Here is a 17,168-nt window from a genome sequence, read left to right as displayed (position 1 = left end):
ATGGCCCTCCTCTGGACTCAGTCCAACAGGTCCATGTCCTTCTTAGGTTAGGGGCCCCAGAGCTGGATGTAGTACTCCAGGTGGAGTCTCACCAAAGCAAAGGGGCAGAATCACCTCCCTCAACCTGCTGGCCACCCTTCTTTTGATGCAGCCCAAGATGCAGTTGGCTTTCTGGCCTGCGAGTGCACATGTTGAGCTTCTCATCCACCAACACCCCCTCAGGGCTGCTTTCAATCCATTCTCCACCAACACCTCCTCACCAACACCTCCTCAGGGCTGCTTTCAATCCATTCTCCACCCAGTGTGTATTCGTGCTTGGGATTGCCATCACCCAGGTGCAGGACCTTGCACTTGGCCTTGTTGAACTTGTTGAACTTCATGAGATTTGCACAGGCCCACCTCTTATTTCTAGGTGTTTACCTAAGCAACTGGCTCCCTAGGGCCCATGTTTCTCCAGGACCAGCAAGCATGGTTATGAGTTGCACAACTTCCCTGGTTATCCCCAGAAGAAATATGCTTGTATTGCCCTAATATACTTATGCATTCCTCTGATATTGTGTATGCCCATAATGCAACACCCCCTGAACTACAGGGTCAGAGGCCTCAGGAGTCTCAAGGGGCTTTTCCACTTTTGTCTGCATAGGAAGCACAGCAAAAAAAACAGCCCACGAGGCAAGTACACCTTTACTTTGACCATCCCAAAGCACATTGTCAGGGTGTCAAAATTCTCAAAAATAACTCTGGGGAGTCCAAAAGGCTCTTGTTTTGTTTTGTCCATGAAGGGAGAGAGGCTAGTAAAACCGTGGAAATTTATCTTTTCATCAGGAGCTCTTTGTGACATGGACAAATGGAATTTGTCCTGCCACCAGCAAGCACATCTCTGGGGACCAGCATTATGGCAGTTTGGTCCTGGGTAAGAACTGTGCAAGCTCCCCATTGGATTTTGTCATATCAACCCACTCATGCTGCCATATAGATCTGACATGAAATCCAGCTTTCTTTAGGTCGTCCCTCTTTTGCTGTGTTGTGCAATACAAATACCCAAAGGTTGTTCCCGGCCACATGGTTCTGGTCATGTTGATGGTAGCATTTGATACAGCTGTGGAAAAAGCAACCGATAATTCAAAAGGTGTTGATATCCCATCAATAACTGCATAGACACCCAAGAAGCAGGATCCCATTTGATATTCACCACTTTGTAATGCCTGACAAATTTGAGTATTTTTCTTTTCAGCCACATATGTATGCCATCAAAGCGGGTTGTATTTCTCTTTTTCCTTGAATGATAGCCATCTGAAGAAAGAGTGCTACCGTGTTAAGTTTAAGCAACATAAACCAGTGTGTGGTCATGCAAATACAGGCCAGTGTAGTGCACCGTAAGGGATTGTCACCTTCACTTTTTACTGTCTTCTGTCTCATAGAATGAGTGATGGGTTATCATCATAATCTCACTCATTCCTGTGTGATTTCAAAAGTTTTTACATCCTGCTGGCAATAGTAACTCAGCTGTTTTTGCAAGTCAAAAGTCTTCTCCTGACTTACTGTGTGCCATGCCGAGAGCCGCTTTTTCTCTTTGAGCACCATGCTGCCCCCGCCCCCCCACCAATATTTGCAGCAGTGGAAGAGACCCCACATAAATGTGGGTTCCGGCAGTGTTGAACAAATGGGCGAAACAAGCTTTGCAGCCCTCAATACCCAAAGCCTGGGGAGGGCTGTTTAATATCTTGGTTAGAAAATTTAAAGAGTCAATGAAACGCATGCTCAGGCTCGGCACTTCTATGCACCTGAGTTCACCGTCTTCAGTGATAAACCACACATCCACTCTTGCCTTCAGAAGCCGACTAACAACAAGGTAGTCATCCCAGCCTTTGGCATTATGTGCTAGAAAGTGTAGCCCTGAATCTCTTTGTCCATAAACAAGGGAATAAAGTCCACAAGACATGTGTCTTACCATTCTCTTGGCCATCAAACACCCGTCACTGATTTAGGTTACAGATTGTTCACAGCACAGCCTGCACTTAAAGACTTTACATTCGTGATGTTTTCTATGCAGGCTTTACACTTTTCACAGAAAATCTTACCCAGACAATCAATTTGTTTTTCAACAGCCAGGGCCTTGTGCTTCAGCAAATATTTCCCAGGCCTGCAGAGTAGTATCCAGCTGGGGCACCTTGTCTGTCCCCAGGTTAATTGCACAGTCATGAGACAAGCAGAGCCAGCAAGAATATTTACAGCTATGGCCATGACTATACAATATATGACAAAAGCTCACAGAAGTTTCTTACCCAAAATAACTTCCTGGCATCCTTAACAGCATAATAATATTAATCATGTAAAAGGAGGAAACAGATCCTGCGATATCAAAGACCACGATTTGGCTTAAAAGTCTCCGAACCCTTTTTTTTTCTTTCAGACAGGAGCAGTATTTACATGCTGCAGATTCTCGGACAAGGAGATGTTGCTCAGCACGGCCTTCCTGTGCACAGCCCAGCCTAGTTTGTCCTGTAGCTCTTTTGCTCTGCTTAACAATTCTGCATCTGTTAGGTCCCTCACAGCTGTAAGCTCTCTGTAAGACTCCCAGCAAAACAGAGATTATTGTGACTGTTATTTAGGTGAATTAAATAATATCACTTTTTGTCCATAGTTTTGGAATGGAAGATAGACTGTAGGATTCTGCATACCCCATTCCTAATGGCTTTTAAAATCACAGTAGCTAGGCAGAAAGACTGATCAAAACACATCTCTTTTTTACTTTGCAAAACATTACTGACCCGAATTTCACAGCCTTCATATAGCATAAATTTGTAGTGTGAGATTACAAAGAGTTACTCATGCTGGCAGTTTCAAGACAGAGCTGGGCATAATCAACAGGTTCATACAGATAGTGTAAATGATCAAAAATCTTTTCTACACCCTGAACAAATGTTTCATAAGCTTCATGTAGTGACACCTGATCTAAATTAACTAAGCTGTATTCTTTTACATATCGTCTAGCCTTGAATCTCATGATCAGCCATTCCCACTGCTGAGTATGGGCCGCAGAAGCCATGGGGTGGTCTGTCACCTCCTCCACCACTCCTGCTACATTTGAGCGTAGGGTAAATCTGGGTGTTCAAATGCCTCCTCAGGGCTTGGGAGTGCAGCCAGTGGTAATCCCAGGGATGCATCCTCGTTGTACTCAACAGCCTCTTGCTCTTCAGTGTGCTGCAGTAACTGCGAAATCCTTCACAGAGGGTCATCTTCTACTCTAGTGGGAGAAATATTTACTGGTATACAAGGTTCAGAAAAGTACTTTGCATATAAGAGCCCTGTAAGCACTTGCCAACAACATACCTGCTCTTTCTGCTGTGGCTGTGGTCTTTAAGAGCACAGGGCTGCGGTGTGTGTCCCAAAGTCTGTTTCTTGCTGCTTTTGCAGTAACCATTGCCTAACATACATGCTTGGTCTTCTTCTTCTTCTTTGCAGCATTGCCCTAAGGATAAAGAGACATATGTAGCAGCACATGTTTCCAGTTCAACACACTAAAAGAAAGCAGATTTGCATGAAACAGACTCCTTGAAATACTAGTATTTAATTTTCTAATACAATCTGTATGAGTTAGAAACTTTTACTACCCAGTCAAGAACAAGAGTGAGGCTGAGAAATGACTGGTAACACGTGATGTTCCAGTCATCCCTGTAGTTAGAGGTGACTAGCCTCAAAATAGTCATTTTAAAGTCAATGAACCAGTTTTAGAAGGAACATCTCTGGGAGGCTGCAGAGCTGCAAATGGCCTGAGAGGGTCGAGCTTTGCTGCAGGAAGGGATTTAGACATTTGGCACTAAAACAGAGTTCACTGGATGTCAGCAAAACAAACTTTTCTTTTTTTTTGCTGCTATTTTGTTTTATTAGAGGGTCTCAAGGCAGACTTAACACTAGAACAGCTGGCAGATCAATACCAACTGGGACTAATCCATTTTTGTAGCCTCCAGTTGGAGGCTACAAAAAATCAGAATCCAAACACAGAGCCTGTGTTAGGAAACTATCTTAAAAATCTCCTCTCGTTGTCCCTGTTGAAACAGTGCCACAAAGGGTAGCAGCTTTTGTGGCAAAGGAGAACAGTATATTAACCACTCTTTTAGTCACTGACATTTAATCTTCCCTGGAGCATATCAAGCTGAAACTTTGAGTAACTCCAATTGTCCAAGCTGTACTGACAATGGCAACAAGACCATTTTTTAAGAGGAAGGTGAGAGTGTACCTAAGATGGGTGTTACTCTGGCTAAGTCAGTGTAAAAAAATCTGGCCTATGATATTTGCAAATAGAATTAAAGAAATTTTGAATGGAGCTAAACACGGTACGTGGAGATAATGCAACAGTCACAGCAAAAAATTAGTACCTTTAGGACAGAAAAATAATGGTGCATCTTGGCATGGACTCTGCTGAGCTGCAGCCAGGGACAAGCAAACAGTTGTCGTAGTTTAAGAGGGGCCTTCTCTGAATTAAAGGCAAATCAAAGAGCTCTGAGATCAGTAGAAGCCTCTGCTCCCAGAATAGCTCAGTGAAGGGGGAACACATTGTTCTAGGTAGAAAGAGGAAAGCAGTACAGTCCATTGTAAAGATGTAGTGAAGGATTATAAGAGTGGGAAACATGTAGGCTCAAAAACAGTGAAGAAATCACAATAGTAGAGCAAACACAGACTGCAAGCACAATCAAAGGGAATATACACAGTGACCTGGTTGCTATGCACCTTTTCTGGAAGGGTACCCATCCTGCAGCTGTTGGAAGGAGTATCGGTCCTACAGACCTTGGTCCAAGTGACCAAGAGTGAAGTTTGGTATGCTAACTGCATGACACATTGGCAGGACACACAGGAAAGGAAAAGAAAAGAAGACAACCATGTACCTCACCTTTACTCCCATTTCTGGGTTGACCATTGGGACATACTGCTCCAAATATACATAAGTCTTCTGGGACTCCTGCAGACCCAGAAATATCTGCACTCACACTCTTTGTCCAGCTTATGCTAGTTAAATGAAAGATATGCTAAAATACACGTTATTAATCCTTTTTCATAACTCTCCAACTCTTAGTCACCTAGCGAGTTACTCATTCTTGCCAAGGACACACGTTAGCTTTGCTAACACTCTCCTGCCCAAGGTTCCTTGCAGGATGGCATATTTCCTTTCTCTGTTCTCAGAGGTCCTGTTCAGGCAGTTTGTTTTATGGGCGTATGTACAACCAGCCTCTTTTTGATCAATACGCTTTCCCTGCTTATTAAAGCAAAGCATCAAGGGCCAAGCAAGGCAAATTTTTCCTTCAACACCAGAGTTGAAGGCAAGATAAGGAGATAATTTACAGTATGAGGCAAAAATACAGCTCTTCTCCTGTTCAGCAAGCTCAAGATAAGAACTGCACTCCGCAATAGCAGGAAAGGCACTGACCTTCTTTTACCAAAAATTCTTTAATTTAAAATGCCATGACTGTGTGTTTTAGGGGGGAATAGGGACTTCAGTATAACAGAAAGTTGCAAGAACATTGTTACAAGCTATCTTCTGTAATGAAGGCAGACATTCAATTAATATCTTCTATTTATCCCCTAGTATTACAATTAGGGATCAAAAAACTATGAAAGCATGTCATCAACCACAACAATCAAAGACAAATCAAGAAAACAAGGTAGTAATCTAATTTAAATAAGAAAACTGCCACTATGCTGCAGCAATAGGAGCTAAAATTATAAAAGCAATTGACTGCTCCATGGGTTCCCATGGTGACTGTACCTTGCTAATATGTTATTAAATGAGAAATAATTACATGGTGATGACACTTTCTGCATTTTCAGAGGAAATCCAAATTTAAAACCGCAAGGAGTAGTTTCCCATGAAGATCCTGTTTCTCTTTATAAATTGATAGGGAAAACCTAATAATAACAAAAACTTACCTCCATGTGTTCACATCCGGAAATGTGGCCAAATGCAACTCCAGGTCGGTCTTGGCTTTTCAAGTGCTATCTCGGCAAGATCAGACAGCATACTCCTCTGTCCTGTCCCAGCTTCCGCTCCTTATACACTTCCTTTTTATGTCTGAGTTCAGTTAGGAGCTCCTTACTCACCCATGCCAGTCTCCTGCTGCCTTTGATTTCCTACTTGTTGGGATGGTGCTTGCTTGGTCTTGGAGGAGGTGATCCTTGAACATCAACAAGGTCTCTTGGGGCCGCCTTCTTTCCTGGGCTGTATTCCATGGGATTTTGCAAAGCAGATTCCCGAAGAGGCCAAAGTCTGCTCTCCTGAAATGCATGGCTGTGTTCCCGGTTTTTGCCTTGATTTTGCCTCTCAGGGTGCTGAATGCCAATGTCTCATGGTCACTGCAGCCAACGCTGCCCCTGACCTTCACATCCACAAAGAGTTCTTCCCAGTTTGTAAATATCCGATCTGGGAGAGCACCTTTACTTGTTGGCTCCTTGATCACCTGTGCCTGGAAGTTGTGATCAGTGCAGTTTAGAAATCTGCCAGGTTGCTAGAGCCCTGCTGTATTTTCCTTACAGCAGATATGAGGGTGGTTGGAGCCCCCAGTGAGGACCAGGGCCTGTGAGTATCTGGCTTCTTTCTGTTGTCTGAAGAAGTCCTCATCTACTTTTCTCAGCCTCTCCAGTTCTCTTAGCCTTTCTTTGCATGGCCCGTGCTTTAGCCCCCTGACCCATCCTGGGGCACCTCTGGTGGCCTGTCACATAGGCCAATATTTGTCTTATAGCAGGGAGCCTAAAATTGGACCAAACCCTCCAGATGTGGTCTTACAAGTGCTGAATAGAGGTAAAGAACAATTTCCTCCACTACCCGTCCTTTGAGGGGATTTATATTGTAGCATGGAAAGCAGAGAAGGTGTAATGACTGGCTATAGGGACTATTGGTCTAGCACTATGGGGCTGTCTACTCATGTAATCAGTGCTCAGAAGGGGGAAGAGGAGTCTTTGTCCTCCCTGGGATCAGGGATCACGTCAACAGGAACTGGGAGCCAAGGATGTGTTTCTCTGCAGAAGAAAGACCCTGCCTCTTATGTTAACAACTCTAATTGCTTCTTTCATAGCAGCATTTCTTAACTTTTAAAAGAAGACGTCTTGCTTTAGAATGATTTTCACAGCAAAGAGCTGCAGGCCAGTGCAGGACACTGGGAGTAGAAAAGTTGTTCTTTCTTCCAGAAGTACAGGGGGACAATCACTTCCCTAGTCCTGCACACCACACTATTCCTAATAGAAGCCAGGATGCTATTGGCCTTCTTGGCCACCTGGGCACACTGCTGGCTCGTATTTAACCAGCTGTCAACCAACACCCCCGGGTCCTTTTCTGCTGGGCAGCTTTCCAGCCACTCTTCCCCAAGCCTGTAGCGCTGCATGGGGTTGTTGTGACCCAAGTGCAGGACCTGGCACTTGGCCTTGTTGAACCTCATACCATTGGTCTTAGCACATCAATCCAGCCTGTCCAGATCGCTCTTTACAGCCTTCCTACCCTCAAGGAGATCAACAGTCCCATTCAACTCAGTGTCATCTCCAAACTTACTGAGGGTGCACTCGATCCCCTCGTCCAGATCATTGATAAAGAGATTAAACAGAGCTGGCCCCAGTACCAAGCCCCGGGGAACATCACTTGTAACTGGCTGACAACTGAATTTAACTCCATTCACCACAGCTCTTTGGGCCCGGCCATCCAGCCATTTTTTCAGTCAGCGAAGAGTACACAAGCAGCCAGAATCCCTGCATCAGTATGACGTTGCACCAGTTTTCGTGTGTCATCTGTTCTGCCCCTTGTCATATGCAAACTATTCATAATCTAATCAGCATATTGGGAAATGACAAAGTCTTACAGTGCCAGAAGATTTGTGCACTTCTGTTCTGAGAAATAGCTTGGTACAGATTTGTCCTTCTTACTCACGCGTATTTCTTTAGCATACACAGAAATTTAAGAGGCATTATCTAATGAAGGCATTTTCACAGTAGTAGTTTCTCCAGATGGGAAGACTGTAACAGAAGTACATAACATAATTGAGGTTACAAAGAGCATTTCCTGCAAGAAACATTTTGTGTGGTATCCTTTTCACTTTAGGTAAGATTAATTGCCAATAATAGTCGTCGAATTTTTTTTTTTTTTTTTTTTTTAGCTTCATCTTTTGACAACTGTGAAGCGTCAAATACCTCAGTTAAGGTAATTAAAAAAAATAAAGAAGTGGAAAATGGTGTTTCTTCTGTTACTATGTATTCTAACAGAACACTTCCATGAGGAGGGTTGATGGTTCAGAAGACAGTATTGGAAAATTCTAGTTGTCTGCCATGGAGAAAATGTGAGGGACATGATATTTTGGCATAGGGAAGACGAAAGGCCCACAGAAGTAAGCAAAGGTATTAAAAAAAATCCCCCAAAATCCTTAATTTTGCAAACAAATAGTGACAGATCATACTGAAGTTTCCTTGCCTAACGTTACTGTTTACAGCTCTTTACAACTTTACAGAAGATATGTTAACAAAAACTGTAGAGAATTCTAAGTGGCCTACAACGAGGCCAAAATAGAGAAGACCACAGGGCTCTTTGTCAACACCCGCATTTCAGTTTGGGGTGTAGTAAGTAAAAACGTACTTGTATCAGCACTAGTCTAACTTGCTTGACTTTTAGCAGCAGCAAAACCAGTGTAATATGATCTTGGTTGGGAATTTCTTGTGCAAATTCCATCTTTGGTCTAGGATTCCTTGTACAGTTGCTAAAGAAAGTTACTGCTGGCACACTAAGAGACCTGAACTGACTTGAGAGTCGGTCAGCATTTTGTCATATGCTGCATTTCTTCCCTCCGACAACATGGCAGTTGTACCCAAGACGCTGTAGCTGTGTCAAATGTGCAAAAGTCTTTCACACAAACACTGTAGCTCGGACACATCCTTGTAGCAATATGATAGAGTGTTGCTTCACTCTCAGTCATGAATTCAAACCTACCTTAGTTTAGCGGCAGCAGCAGCAGGTAATTGGTATTGATGGGAAAAGGCTCTAGAGACATTGCTCTGCATCTGCAGGTACAGTCATGTGCTGAAATGTGTTTTGTGACCTGACCATCTCTGTCAAATATGGCTCAACCAAAATACCAAACTTGTAGCGGAAAGGAATGTTTGCTCTTCATGTGTATTATTCTTCGTCATTCTCTGCCTGTCACTCATTGACCATGCCCTAGGTTCAGTAATTGACTCCAGCTTTGTATCAAGGGACTGGTAGAGCCAAATATGGGGCCTTTCATCTGTTTTTAATGCCTACTCGTTAATAATTGAACTGGTATCTGCAGTAACATCAGAAAGAACATTGAACGGACAACAGTGAAGTAGCAATCATCTAAAGTAATTACAGCAAGAGACAGGTTTAATATTTAGTTTGAGGTAAACATTTCAGCTCTTTCCATAGACGGTGAAAAGATGGTGATTTGCTCTTTCATGAAATCACTCTCCGAGGCAACTGGTGTGTATTATATACCAGGAGTTCTTACCTCTCTTCATTGGTTACCTAAATTGGACAAGTAGTCAGAACTGGATGTTGAGCTTCCATATGGCCAATGTTAAATGAGACGAACAGTGCACATACTAACCTGCAGCCAGTATTATCAGAGAAGCCAAATTATTTTTGAAGTGACCCATACCACATCCCATCACCTGTTCCAGACACTAGAATTTGGCTTCAGCCATCGTCTTTATCCTCCTCTGGGTAAAGGACCCTTGAAAGACAAAAGATACATGTCTGATGAACAGCAGAGTTGCAAAAGTAGTTATGGAGACACAGTTTTAGGCTCTATCAATTAATGCCATTGTCTTTCTCTCAAATATCAGGCATGCTACTAATTATTTCTGATATCAAAGATGAGATCAAATGATCTTTCAGTACCTTCCCGCTCTTCACTGAACCAAACCTCTTTCATCCCAAAGTGGGCTGCTCCTCTGTTTTTTTTTTCATGGTTTAATCACAGTCCACCTGAACTCCCACTTTGCAAATGAAGGTGAAAATGCAGGTTTGTAAAAACCTCTCCCAGGGTGCTTCTGTGTGGTTCATTTTTCCCAGTTCCCTCACATGTCAAGGGGCAGCCCAACTCGTTGGGAGGAATGCTCCTTAGCCTAATGGAGCAAAGTAAGCTTTTGTATGTAAAGACAGGAGCAGCGTCTATAGGAAGAACCCCATGTGCTCCATTCATGAATGCTTGCTTAGGTCAGGAATTTTTTGTGGGATGAGCACACGGGGCACTCAGCCTCATGAAAGGCCTTTTCATACCAGTTTTACAGACATAGAGAACACATTTCCATTAATCCATAAATCGCAAGAGAAAATGCAGAGGAGTAATAAGAATTGTGGTGGGATTGTTTTGTTTTGTTTAAGTGAAGGGGCCTTCTTTTGTAAACATTAGTCCTTTTATTCAAAACTATGAGCACTCCTGCTACGGGTTCGTATTTTACCTGGGTGTATTTCGTCTGGGAACCTGCTTTCCCCTGTCTTTGGGCAAACGAATTACTCAGCCTTTTCACAACTAGATTTTGAATCACAGAATCACAGAATGGTTGAAGCTGGAGGTCATCTTGTTCAAACCCCCTGTTTTTCCTTAGGTCTTGATGTAAAAAGGAATCACTGATGCTCTCTTCCACACTCATAGAATCACAGAATCATAGAATGGTTCAGGTTGGAAAGGACCCTAAATATCACCTAGCTCCAAACCCCCTGCCACGGGCATGGACACCAACCCTTAGACCAGGTCAGTCAAAGCCCCATCCAGCCTGGCCTTGAACACTTCCAGGGATGGGGCATCCACAGCTTCTCTGGGCAACCTGGGCTCCAGTGCCTCACTACCCTTACAGTAAAGAATTGCTTCCTAATATCCAATCTAAATCGACCCTCTTTCAGTTTGAAACCCTTACCCCTCTTCGTGTCATTACACTCCCTGATAAAGAGTCCCTCCCCATCCTTCCTTAGTCCCCCTTTAGGTACTGTGAGGCTGCTATAAGGTCCCCCTGGAGCCTTCTCTTCTCCAGGCTGAGCAACCCCAGCTCTCTCAGCCTGTCCTCATAGGAGAGATGCTCCAGCCATCTGACCTTCTTCCTGGCCCTCTGCTGGACCTGTTCCGACAAGTCCATGTCCTTCTTGCGCTGAGGGCTGCAGAGCTGGACACAGTACTCCAGGTGGGGTCTCACCAGAGTGGAATAGTGGGACAGAATCACCTCCCTCAACCTGCTGGCCACGCTTCATTTGATGCAGCCCAGGATGTAGTTGGCTTTCTGGGCTGCAAGTGCACATCGCCAGCTCATGTTGAGCTTCTCATCCACCAGCATCCCCAAGTAGCTCCCTACCTCCCTCCCTTCTTCCCTTCCTCCCTCCTTCCCCCTCTTCTGTACAGGCTGTGAGTGGGAGCTGCCCACCTCAGGTGGCAGAAGTGACAGAATTCATGCTCTTACCCTCTACCTTATTGGGCTGTAAAACAGCCTAAACAAGACAACTAATGATTAATAACCTTGTAGTTAGATGGTAAGAGGCCTTGTGTGAGTCAGGCTTTCATTTCACTGAGGTAATTTCCCATTGTTTAGTTAATTGGTAGCATCAGTTTATGGTTTGGAGTTACACAAGCATTGCAAGTGTCGGTAGCCTTGCACTAGCCTGAAGGAACCACCCTAGAGGAAAGAAGGGGAACGTATGAATGAGGATGAATGGATCAACTTCCACTCTCAACTCTAAGTCCAAAAAGCTGGTCTATGCTTCAGTCTGAAATCTTTTATGAATATTCTGATTCTCAAAGCTAATTCTTAGGCCCAGTTTTCTCAGACATCATTGTTTAGAAGTGTTTTGGATAAAGCACTCTTGCAGCCATTATGGTTCTTGGGCAGTAATGTTATTGCTGTTTCTGCAGGTGGAACAGCTCAGTGACTGCTGGGTTCTGGCATGAAGAACATGCTGAGGCTGATGCCCCTACTCTGTCTGAGTGTGAGCTTGTTTTTGTATTATACTGTGCTATAGCTCTTACTCAAAGATAAAATCTTTAAATCTTAAAGTTTAAATTTGAATTTAAATTTTCTGTCTCTAAGATTTCCTTTTTTTGCTATCTGATGATGGATAAGAGTGGCTAATTAAATAACTACATGGTGGTCTCAGCTAGAATTTTCACAAAGTTCTACACTTACTAGCTTATTACTGAAGCAAATGGAAATCTTTGAGTCCTTACTCTCGTCTGTATTTTTGCTAGGCTAGGCACTTGAAATCACCACTAAAACTTTACAGCACTGGAACTAGTGATCAGAAAGGTTTGCATGTTCATAAAAAGACTAAAATCTCTTTGACAGCTTAATTACTGTGTCATATATTCTTCCTGCTTCTTGAAGAAACCCTGTTAAAATGGATCTTTGATAGACATATTTGGAACATCACTTCGAATAAAATACTTTCAATAACTTTGAAATATACAGGATTTTATTTTAAATAATTTAATGAAATCTTGTAGTTTTTCAACTTAACTAAATGTTAATTTTTCTGGGCAGGCACAGTTATGCTTTTATGCATAATCCTCCAAGTTTCTTCATGTAGACATTCTTCTTGGCTACATTCATTTACAAAGAAGGGACAGCATCACAGCAAGAAGCTGGGAAGCAGAAGGAAGCAGAAAGCAGATGAACAGACAGGTCTCTAATGTGATAGAAGAAAATTTCTTGTGGACCTGAGATTGATGCAGTGCAGCCAGTCAGCTGACTAAAATCAAGGCGGCAAGTTAGGACTTGTCCTAGACATCCACAGCAGTCAAGGGGAGGGTCTCTTACCTCTCTTCAAACAGTCCATCTCCAGACACGTAATGGAGCGCAAACTACACTGGATGACACACAGGCAACCATCACAGACAAATAACCTGTGTGCTCCTCAAGTTTGACTGACTGGTCACAGATAACATGGAGACGGATGGTGAGCAGAGGAATAGAGCAGAGGAATGTGATCATCTTCTGGTAGATTAAATGAGCAACCTGTTGAATTTGGAATCTTCTTAATGGTGTTTATACAAAACCACCTTAAGGTACACATTTAAGCAAGCAGATCACTTAAGGGATTTTGAATTAATCCATAAGATTCTTCATAGCTCGGAGGCTCTGATATGTGAAATATAACAGGATACAAAAATGAAATATTTTTTTTATTAGAATGATCATCTTGTTCTGCGATAGTTTTGTAAGGTATTAAGTTATTGTAAGGTAATATCTAGTTTATTACCATCTCAATAAGGATTGTTCTGGATATCCTTAGTGATATGCATAGAATAAGGGAAAGGAGACAGAAATAAGAACACTATGTTCTGTTTCCAAGAATTTTCTTTGATGAATCCTTTTAGCAAGTGAGTGCACTGATGACTGCTGCTCTAAACCTTAGAGTATATTGAACAAGTCCCACAGCCTGTATTGGCACATGTCCTGCATGAAAGATAACCCCTTAGAATGGTGGAGAACGAACGGAAACAAGCCAGGTGTTTGCTTTATGATAAACAAAATTATGTATTTTAAATGAAGCACCAACAAACTGAACAGCTCAGTAGTAAAAAGTTAGAGCAGACAAAAGGTTTTTCTTCTATAGATGAAGAAGCCTGGCTTTGCATGTTTTCAGCCTGGTCTGCTGTGCCATAGGTAAATAACAATGAACTCCTGACTTCCTTGTTCTATTAGCTTGTCAAATAGGTTTATCTTTATTTTTTGTATTTTTGGAGAGGGAGACAGTGAGAAAGATAGGGCCATGGAGATCTGCTTGCAAGATGCAAAAATGGCATCCAAAAAGTAAGCTCTTCAACCTTCTCATGCATTTGAATACTTCAGCACTAGGTAGACACTAACTGGTAGGTATGTAAATTCCCTGGATTAATTCTGATATGGAGCAAGTGGGAGATGGCAAGGAACTAGTTAGTTTTTCCAAGAACTGATTGTGCATCAGGCAGGGGCTATTCTGAGTTAACTCCCTAGCAGCTTATAGAATCACAGAATTGTTGAACGGTTCGGGCTGGAAGGGACCTTAAAGATCATCTAGATCCAAGCCCCCTGGGGCTTTATTTTCTTTATCTGTAGCTTGGCCATAATGGCTACTTCTGTAGTACTATAAACATGAAGACCGCTCAGGTATGTCAACTTCAGTTCTCTAAAAAAGAGAGCTGTGGCTTATTCCATCTATTTCTAAAAAGCTCCACGCGTGACCTAGTTTTGAAGCTGGTAGGTTATACAAGTACATAGGAAAAACTCTGTGCCAACATATACTTGAGGTCAATTCAAAATGTTACTGTACAGGGTACTGAGTGGAGGTACTGTTTTTTTCATCTATTTGTGCACTGCAGGGATTGCTGGAGAAGAGAATCAGTGTGTCAACTTTTTAGTGTAAATTGTTTGTTTTCTACTCACACTTCCATAATTACATATGATACAGTGAGAAAATACTTGCATTCTGCTTCTGTGAGAGGAAAGAATATGTAGCCTAAATGAAGGAAATATCTTTGTTAGAGCACGGAGTAGTCTAATGAGGCACATGCTGCCTTTACTTTTTATACTAAAGCCATCCAGGGGCAGTAAAGCAATGGATCCCTTTGCTAAGTGTTGTACACCTAAACAATTAAGACATGTTCTCTGCCCCAGAGGTCAGCCCTCTAACTGTCGGACAGAGCTTGAAGAACACCAATGGACTGAGAAGTTTCAGTGACAAAAATTTAGCAGAAAAAACAAAGTTAAAACTTACCACTTACCTATTTATATAGTAGTTATTTCTAACTATATTAGGGGAATAGAGTAGTATTTCTTTAGAATACTGTGCAGAGATTCCTTAGAATACAGGTGGTATAATATGTAAATGTGTGCTTTGAGACCTTAACTAAAACTTTCCTTGTTTACATGGTTTAGCATAGGCTGCTAAACAGACTTCATGATATACATCTATTAGGTACCTCCATTTTAAAGAATTTATCTGTTTTTTAACGCAATTACATTATTCTAACTTGGACCAATGACAGCAACAGGGAGAATATTTAAATTGACACCTGCCGTATTTAAAAGGCTGCCTAGTGCAGTTCAGCAGAGACACTCTTTTCACAACTGTCTGAAAAGGATGACAGCTTGCCTTCAAAACAGCATTTAAATGAAAAGTGTAATCCAGTGCTACCGTAGGATGTTTTAAAGAGACTGTCAGCTACAGCTGATCCCTGCTTTAGATTCTGGAGCTTCTCATTGTCTCATATTGTTTGATGTGTTGGTTCAGCACATGCCTGAAGGTAATGTGCAGTCACTCATTCGCTCCTCAGTAAGATTTTATTGATGGGGAAACTCAAAATGATCAATCAGATTTTCTGCATTCTCACTTTTTCAGAGGGATACAGGTTCCGAAATTGTTATTAATTCCATTTGGGAGAGTTAGCATATTGCTTCCATATGTCTTGTGAAGCTGAGATCTCGCATAAGCATCACTGTAAAGAGAAGCCACACTGCTTAGACTTTTTTTTTCTCCTCTCTACAGGGCATCTTCATTTTTCTTCATAGAAACAAACTTTAAAGGCCACACACTTCCACTTCATCATGGGGTTGTTTAGCCTGGAGAAGAGGAGGCTGAGGGGAGACCTTATCACCCTCTACAACTACCTGAAAGGAGGTTGTAGAGAGATGGGGGCTGACCTCTTCTCCCTGGTGACAAGTGATAGGACGAGGGGAAACGGGTTCAAGTTACATCAGGGGAGGTTTAGATTAGATATTAGGAGACATTTTTTCACTGAAAGGGTTATTAAACATTGGAATAGGCTGCCCAGGGAGGTGGTGGATTCACCGTCTCTGGAGGTGTTTAAAAAAAGGGTAGATGGGGCACTGAGGGACATGGTTTAGAAGTGGCTCTTGTCAGGGTAGGCTAAAGGTTGGACTCGATGATCTTAAAGGTCCCTTCCAACCTCAACAATTCTATGATTCTATGATTCTATGATTTTCTGTGTTTGTGAGCCAGAAAAACTAACTTAAAACTCCATTGCTCTTCGATTATTTGTGTCTTTGCATTGCAAAATTTACAGTTTGCGTGTTAATGTAGACATGAACACAATACTGTTATTTGAATTAAAAGTTAAAACCAAGTTATATTATAGCTCTTGCTAAAGACACACACTGAAAAAGAAACCTGAACTCTGCTCTTCTCCTCATGATCAAAAGTTCTTTTCTGGCTGAGAATACTAGTTTGCTCTCAAAAGGTGTGGAGGACTGAGTAAGGAGAAAAGATGGGCACTTCAGCATCTCTACCTATGAACCTGCATGTGGTGGTTCAGGCATCAACTAGTGCTTGACGAAGTAGTCTCAAGCACTCCTTTGATCATTCTAGAGCACGGTCTGCTACATGGGAAGAGACTTCCTGGTGCAGTGAGTCCAGCACCTGTTATGCAAATAACAATGCATGAAAATCCTAGACACAGAAGGATAAATACCCATCTTTGAATTGCAAAGGTAGAAGATCAAGGTAGTTTAATTTCAGAATTTCACTTAAATGTCTAGAAACCTCTTCTCTAATTTCAGACTACCTTTCGCTGATTGATTTCATTTGTTTTAATCTCAAGGTGGAGTATGTCTATTTAACACTTCCTTCATTTTGGAAACATTACATTCTTTGAACTTTGCACCAATCCTAAGTAGGTTTTTTGAATGTCCAGACCCTTGATTATCCCTGTCCATGGAAGACTAAAGCTGCAAGTTCCTTTTTGCTATGTTAGTTTGATAGAATCTTGCCTGGAAACATCTGGAGCATTCCCTCCCCCCAGGCAAGGGTCTTGCATTCTCAGAGAGTGCAAGTAAGTTTCATCCGTCGCAAAATATATGCTTTCAAACAAAAGGCACTGAATGCTTTCTCCAGCAATGTAGGAGAGAGTTAAACACTGGCTAAAGTAAAATGGATAACATCTGCTTACCCAGTGTGTAATCTTTTGATACCAAATATAGGACTTGGCTGAACCAGGACAAGGGGTATCGGGCACAAACTTGAACATAGGAAGTTCCACCTAAATATGAGAAGGAACTTCTTTACTTTGAGGGTGGCAGAGCCCTGGACCAGGCTGGAACAGGCTGCCCAGAGAGGCTGTGGAGTCTGCTCCTCTGGAAGCATTCAAAACCTGCCTGGACGCATTCCTGTGCAACCTGCTCTAGGTGACCCTGCT

General features: G+C 42.3%; 1 long non-coding RNA gene across 1 annotated transcript; it reads right to left on the bottom strand.

Annotated features, from left to right (window-relative positions):
• Nucleotides 1–277: 277 nt before the first annotated feature.
• LOC134508900 (uncharacterized) lies at nt 278–6,213 on the bottom strand. Its single transcript, XR_010069170.1, has 4 exons — nt 5,926–6,213; nt 3,334–3,472; nt 2,286–3,247; nt 278–1,099 (listed from the first exon to the last, which is right to left on the bottom strand). It is a non-coding gene; the product is annotated as an uncharacterized LOC134508900 (long non-coding RNA).
• Nucleotides 6,214–17,168: the final 10,955 nt, after the last annotated feature.

The sequence above is a fragment of the Chroicocephalus ridibundus genome, chromosome Z (assembly GCF_963924245.1).
Source record: "Chroicocephalus ridibundus chromosome Z, bChrRid1.1, whole genome shotgun sequence".
Classification (NCBI taxonomy): Eukaryota; Metazoa; Chordata; class Aves; order Charadriiformes; family Laridae; genus Chroicocephalus; species Chroicocephalus ridibundus.
This window is presented reverse-complemented; position numbering and strand designations above follow the sequence as displayed.